Raw genomic sequence first — 7,332 nt, 5'->3', positions numbered from 1 at the left:
ATTTAATCCCCAGATCCAGGACATGGTGGTGCATACCTGTGGGGTTCCCCTGACCCCACTGAAGAATTAGGTCCACTGCCCACAGCAGACCTTAACTGAGGAGGGGCAGTGTGCCACCTGCCTGTCACCCAGCTTCCCAGAACCCAGAGACAATCAGACCCAGTGGGGAGCTGGGCCAAGCAGGAACTCATTTATTAAGCATCAGCAAACTCTTTATAAAGCACCAAACCACAAGCCAGCTTTCCTTCTACCAATCACAACAAAGGTCAGGTATCCATGAGCCTTTCAGAGCATAGCTCAGCATGATGATCACGAGGAGGCTAGGCACCTGTGTCATCTCTCCTGATCCAATCATAATTTTTGGTAAACAAGTTAGGTCCCTACCCAGCTCACTTTCTCTCAGCGCCATCTTTGGCTTTTGTAGCCTGACATGTGTTCAGCATACCTACACATATCTGCAATACCAGCACGTGATAGATGAAGTCAGCAAGTGCATTTCAAGGTTGTCTTTAGGGACACATAAAATGCGAGCTCACTGTGAGCTACATCTTGTCTAAAAAAAAGTGAGCAGAAAAGAAAAAAATAATTGGCCTTTCTAAATCAGGGAAACACTCTAGTTGTCTTGGCTCTAGGCCTGTCCCTTCACTTCAGCCCCTCTGAGGCTGAAGAGTTCCTTCCTCCCCTTATACTCAGGTCCAGACTAGGGCTATGTTCAACCCCTAGACTCAGTGAGTTTCAGGCTGTTGTGCCCAGATCATGACCCCCAGAGAGACCACCAAAGTCAAGCATGCCGGATTGCAAAAGCAAGGTTTAATTCTGGATATCCAATACAAGCCTAGGCAGGGACTTCGTCCAATACATCCAACACAGTGGAGGCTGAAGGAAGTGCCTGCCTGTCTGCAAGCTCAGTTTTTAAAGGCAAAAGCCACAAGGTTACATCATTTAGGGGTGCTAGTACAGGTACAATTCTGATTGGCTCACTTCTAGGGGCTTTCTAGAAATCATGGCTTAATCTTACTGCTAAGGGAGTGGTTACCTGCCACCATTTCTCATTGGCTTCCCTCAGGTGGGGACATTTCTGTGGTCAGTTACCCTGGAAACCAGGGAGAGGACATTCCATAGTCCAGCAGTCATTACCTCGTGACTACCTTGTGACTCTGTACTTTTATACTTCCTGGTTTCTGGAATCTGAACTGACTGGTTTTAGTAACTCATGGCCTGTACCTAAAAGGAGAAATCTCAGGCCTTAGTTTTAGGGTGAAAGCATTTTGGTCTTATTTCTAAGATGGCTCATTTTGGTCTCACAAGGCTACCTTGGGTTACATAGTTAGTTCCTAGTCAACCAAGGCTGCACAGTATGACTCTGTATAGAAATAATCCACATATGATCCTTTCTCAATCACCCATTTTTCCTGCCTCTTGAAAATATCCATTTCATGTGAGGATCAAAGCCCCTTTAGTGATCCTTGTGTTTAATGGAGACTACAGTGGTTTTTATTACTGTTCAGTTAATGATAGTAAAACACAGAAGGCCTATGCTGAGAGCTCTGCTTCTAGTAAATGCTAGGTAACATAAGGGAACTTCGAATATTTAATTTCTTACTCATTCATCAGTTCCTATTAGCCCTATTTGTTCTCACTTTCCAGAGAAACATCGCATATGTGGTAAATATGGGAACATCATGGATCAAGGATCAAAGAGTACTGTCTATCAGCATGTGAATATCCAAAAGAAGTCTTATAAAAATAATGACCTTGGCAAAATGCTTTATGAATCATCTCTGTGTATACCTTATAACACCAGAAATACTACAGGAAACCATCAGAAAATTTGTACAGGAGAGGAACCTTACAAATATGGTGAATGCGAAAAATCTTTTGGATGTAGCTCAAATCTTGGAACACATCAGAAATCTCATAAAGGACAGAAACCTCACAAATGTAGTGAATGTGAGAAGTCATTTACACATAATTCAACTCTTAAAAATCATCAGAAGATTCATACAGGAGGGAAACCTTACAAATGTTGGGAATGTGAGAAGTCATTTGCATATAGTTCAACTCTTAAAAATCATCAGAGAATTCATACAGGAGAGAAACCTTACAAATGTAGTGAATGTGAGAAGTCATTTACACATAGTTCAAATTTTAAAAATCATCAGAGAACTCATACAGGAGAGAAACCTTACAAATGTAGAGAATGTGAGAAATCCTTTGGATCTGGCTCAACTCTTATAAAACATCAGAGAATTCATACAGGTGAGAAACCTTACAAACATAATGAATGTATAAAATCCTTTGCATGTATTACAAATCTTGAGTCACATAAGAAAATTCATTCAGGGAAGAAACCTTAAATGTAGAATATGTAATAAATTCTTTAAATATAGATCAGGACTTAGAAAACATGAGAGAATTCATACAGGAGAAAGATCTTACAAATGTTGGGAATGTGAGAACTCCTTTTCAAGTTCTTTAAAACTTAGAATACATAAGCAACTTCATACAGGAGAGAAACCTTACAATGTAGTGTATGTGTGAAATCATTCATATGCTCCAGCATGTAAACAAGCCTACACATGTGCAGTGAGCTCAGGGTGTCCATTGTTCATAAGTTGTATCCCACGGTGGATTGGAGTTTCATGGTAGCAACTATCTGAGCCCTTTTTATGACTGTAAGCAACTCCTTTCACACATTCCTGTAAGTAACCTGAATAAAACTCATTCATTCAGCAAGATTAACTTCAGTGACATCTTTGTTCTTTTTTTTTTTTTTTTTTTTTGCAGAGAAGCTCTGGCCTTACTTGGGAAGTGGACTGTGGGGGTTCCAACTCTCCAGTTAAGTCAGATTTTAGGCATTTCTGGGTATCTTTCAACCACTGAAAGACTGATAAGCCCAACTGTTAAGCAATATATACTCCGCTAAGCAATATATACTCCGCTAAGCGATATATACTCTGCTTCACTCCTGCTCCCTCATGGGCTGACATTCTGCATCCTGTGGGCAGGGAGCCTGGTGGAGTTCTGCAAACACCAAGGCTGCATCAGGCACAAGAATTCAGAAACTGACAATTCTGTGATCTCAGTAAGTGGACACTGAGCACCCACCATCTGGGCTCCAGGTTTTTCTGAAAATCACGTTGTGCTCAATGACAACAACAACAAAAATATATATAAAGTAAGTTCCCAGACACTGAATGCTGCCAAGTTCCTTATTGGATGACAAACTCAGTCTACCTTGCTTACAGGAGTACATCAGTGGTACAGAAGCTAGTTTCATCTGCCTATACACTGGTAAATGATTGTGGAAGAAAAGAAGTGTGTGCCAGGCATTTCTTATTTGCACAGCAGGCCATGCCTGCCAGGGTGATGTCCAGTTTCTAGCTGCAGAAGCCTCTCCTGGGCCCTCTGGAGATGCTCTCACTGAAGATGTCTTCAGGTGTTCTCAGTCTCTTAATGGCCCATAGGCAGTCAAGTGGTGCAGGAGGAGTGACAGTCATTCCTGCTATACACACAATCTTACTGGAAAAAAACAGCAATAACCTGGCTGCTGTATATCAAGACACGTTTTCTCTTAATGCTGCCACACCATAAGCTGAGACGGGCTGGATTGAAATCACCATCATAAGAAAAACCCTGTTCCAAGGATGCTCTGATTCCTTTTGTCTTCTCACTGACAGCAGAGGTGGAGGGGGGGCACTCTCCCACCTCTGGTGGATGACATCACTTCCCAAACTTGCTTTGGCTGGCTTTCCTGCACTTGTCTCATGGTATGCTGATAAAACTCAGTAACCTCTTTTCTCACAGGAAGCAACATGCTGTACAGAGACCTTTCCTTCACTCTATGTGCTGCAGTCACAGGGCAGAATGGCATGGCTCAGGCCCGGGGCTCCAGCCTGTGAGAAAGCTCAAACAGGGCCTGCTGGCTGTCAATGACATATATTTGGTTGACATAGGACTCTTGCTGCTCCTTTGGAGACATGTCACTTACAAACTGGTTACTTCTGCAGTGTCTCAGCGTTTGGACAGTGTCTGCAATCATGTGCAGCTTTTCAAAGTTGGCAAGATTATCCAAGAATGTTTTATTTCCTTCATGAATAAATGTTACATCTTTAAGCAATAAGGGCATGAAAGGGATTTTTGGCAGCTTAGTCTTTTTGAGTGCATCCCTGTAGGCTTTGTGGTTTAGGGAAGGATCCATTAAGCTTTCAAGTTCAGAGAAAAGTTTCTTAAACTTCCCAGGAATTTTCTTCCAGGTCTGGGACAGCCGGCTGACAGAGGCAGTGTTGAGACCCATCAGGATAGCAAAGAAAGAGTTCAGGTTCTGCTGAGCTTTGCAGTGAGCAGCAATCTTGATGAACTTTTTCACCAGCTGCACGAGCTTGCCCAGCTGGCTGCAGAGCAGAATCTCCGTGGCCACCCAGAGCTGGACCACATTGCATCTCTGGAGCAGAAGGCTGAGGTTGACTGTGTGCTCCCCACTTCCCTGTCTGCTGAACATGAAGTAGATCAGCTCTTGCTCATGGATTGAGTTGAACAGACTCCAATCAAAGCTCATTAATTCCAGAGCAAGGTCCCAAGTGTTCATTCCCAAAATCCTCATCGACCTTTGCTGTGATTCCTAATTTTCTGCAAAAGGATTCAAAGTGTCTGCTAGATCTTTCTGGTAGACAAATATCTGACCTGATGCCTCCAGGTATTTGGAAATGGCCAAGTCATTTAGCTGAATTTCATGCTTTTCTCCAGAAAACATGATGGCCACCAGAGCCAGATCCTCTTCGGCATGCTGCAGCTTCTCAGCCACCACCTTCAGGATTACCTGGGCTGTACTGGAAATTTTCGCCATCACATTGACATAGGAGTGCTCCATTATATACACATGGCAAAAAAATTTCCTCTGTTTCGGCCACAGCTCCTCTGTGCTGGAGCCAGTTCTCCTTAAGACTGAATTGATGGAAAAGGGCTTTATTCTTCCTTTGTGGTGAATATTCGTCGACAGTGTGATGATGATGCATCCCAAGTATCTTCTGAAATTATTTCAATTCTTTCTCAAGAATTGGGTATTCATAGATGTCATCCAGCACATTCCTGTATATGGTCTTTAGAAACATTTTTGAATGTTCATCTTCGTGTAACCAGTCTTTGTACAGAGCAATCTACTGCAAAACCAGATGTAAGACCTTACGCTTTTGACAAAGGACATCTGAGTTTTCTTCTTCCCCTTGATACTTCTTAGCAGAATAGTGCCTTAACAGTGCCTGGCACAGGTCATCAGTTGTCATGAATACTGTGTATGTGAGAAGGAAGTCATCAAGGAGCATCTCTGTTTCTATGTGCTAGGCCTTTGCCAGGTGCAAGTCATTCAAAAGGTGCTCCAAGGTCTTCTCCAGGGTCCCAGACACCACCATGTACCTGTCAGAGAGCAGAGAGTCCACTGAGTCATCCTCAGTGGAAGACTGTGAGCGGCTACTCCATTCATCGTCTTCATCTTCTTCATCGATGTATTTGAAATAAGGCACATCAAAGGTAGGCAAGGGCAGCTGGTGCCCAGAGAGTGCCTCAGAATCTTTCCTCTCTAAATGAGGTTCAAAGACCCGCAGGCGGGAGCTGCCCATTGTGAACGGTGCCTAACAAAGGCATCCCCTAAAGGCTAAAAGATTTTGCCATCCTTGTCCTTTCCCTGGGAACTGAGTCCATCTGGCTGCTAAGAGCTCTGCAGTCCCAGTTCTTTTCTTTTTATGAGTAAATATATATGAATGTTTCATCTCTCTTGGAAAATCATATTATAAAACATGTAATGAACCCACAAATTTTCCTCAAAAATTTTGTCTACCAGAAAATTGATATTAAAGATAAAACACTTTGTTCACAATTTTGTTAAATTAGTTCCTCATTATAAGGCATTAATTAATGTACCTTATAAAGTCCAGCCTAGAAAACCCCCATATGCATTGCATTTGTCAAAACTAGTGCTAGAAGTGTAGATTCATCTGAAGATTGATCCTAAAAGAACAGACACACACACCAATAATAATACTCAACTATTATCCACCTTTAAAATACTCATTCACCAGTGAAAATCTAGAAATAGAAATAATGCAACACGCATGGTCATGTACAACTAGAAAACCCTAAAAGTGTTAAGAAAATTAGTTTAGCAGTACTCAGTGCAGTAGGAAAAATACTATTCAAGATAATTAGCACATTAATTATGGAAGATTCATATAGAAATACAAATACAGATTTGTAGACATACTACAAGCCAGGATAATACAATTAAGAGATGAAAGGAACCTCTCATGCATTTTTGCAGATTAGAATTCTTGTTTTTGAGTGACTATGAAAACGTTTTTTTGGAACCCTTTTTGTATTGCCGGTATTGGATTTCCTAGATGTCAATAGAGTTGCAAACTTTACCTCTAATATGATCCTGCTGACTTGGTTACAAGTGAGTATAGGATAAAGTTTATTTTGCTGTAACATGCTGATATACCCTGAAAATATTAGATGAAGGGCTCTTCCTGTCAGATCCCTTCCATGCCACCCAAGCTGCAGACAATTTTTAAATGGCTGGATACCTGGGCAAATAGACAAGTACCAATATGCTATGCTTTTCTACAGAGAATGCAGTCTTATCTCAGAGTTCCCTTGAACAAGAGGGCAGATGACAGGGCCAGCTCTGAGTCCTATGCTAGGGTCTGGCTTACAGTTGCTTTCTCTTACTGGTTTCTGCTCTTCCCTCTTAAGAGGAACCTTAGTGGACATACTTGCTTTCCAAGCTACTTTCAGGGTTTGCCTCAGCTGCAGGTAGCATCCTAGTCCAAGGTCATGAAGGTTTACCCTGATGTCAACCCAGGTGGAAGGTGTGGCCACCTGGCTAAACAATGTGAAGCTCATTTCAGCACCAGTTCACCTGATGTCTGGACTGAGCGACATGTGTTGTGTTCTGCTTCTACCATGCTCCTCCCCAGATACTTCCCTGGAGCTAATGAACATCCTGCCTGTGAATTAGCAGTAGGAATTCTCATTTCCTCCTTTTTCTCAAGGACAGTCCTTCAGAGCCTACAAAAGTGGTCTTGCAGACTTAGGCTCCCGCATCTTTAAGTCACACCATGCCTGGCATAGCTCTGGCTTTTTCCCCCAAAATTTAAACAAATATTTGTTGAATATGACTTTTTTTAAGATTTTTTTTATTTTACATACCTTTGACAAAACCCAATACCCTTTCATGATAAAGGTTTCTGAGACCAGGAATACAAGGAACATACCAAAACATAATAAAGGACATTTACACCAAGCCAACAGCCAACATCAAATTAAATGAAGAGAAAC

The 7,332-nt window shown here is 41.9% G+C and overlaps 1 pseudogene; it reads right to left on the bottom strand.

Annotated features, from left to right (window-relative positions):
• Nucleotides 1–3,877: 3,877 nt before the first annotated feature.
• LOC131900667 (rap guanine nucleotide exchange factor 5-like) lies at nucleotides 3,878–5,615 on the bottom strand (annotated as a pseudogene).
• Between the last annotated feature and the right edge of the window lie 1,717 nt (nucleotides 5,616–7,332).

Source organism: Peromyscus eremicus, unplaced genomic scaffold (genome assembly GCF_949786415.1).
Source record: "Peromyscus eremicus unplaced genomic scaffold, PerEre_H2_v1 PerEre#2#chr22_unloc_1, whole genome shotgun sequence".
In the NCBI taxonomy this organism is placed as follows: domain Eukaryota; kingdom Metazoa; phylum Chordata; class Mammalia; order Rodentia; family Cricetidae; genus Peromyscus; species Peromyscus eremicus.
This window is presented reverse-complemented; position numbering and strand designations above follow the sequence as displayed.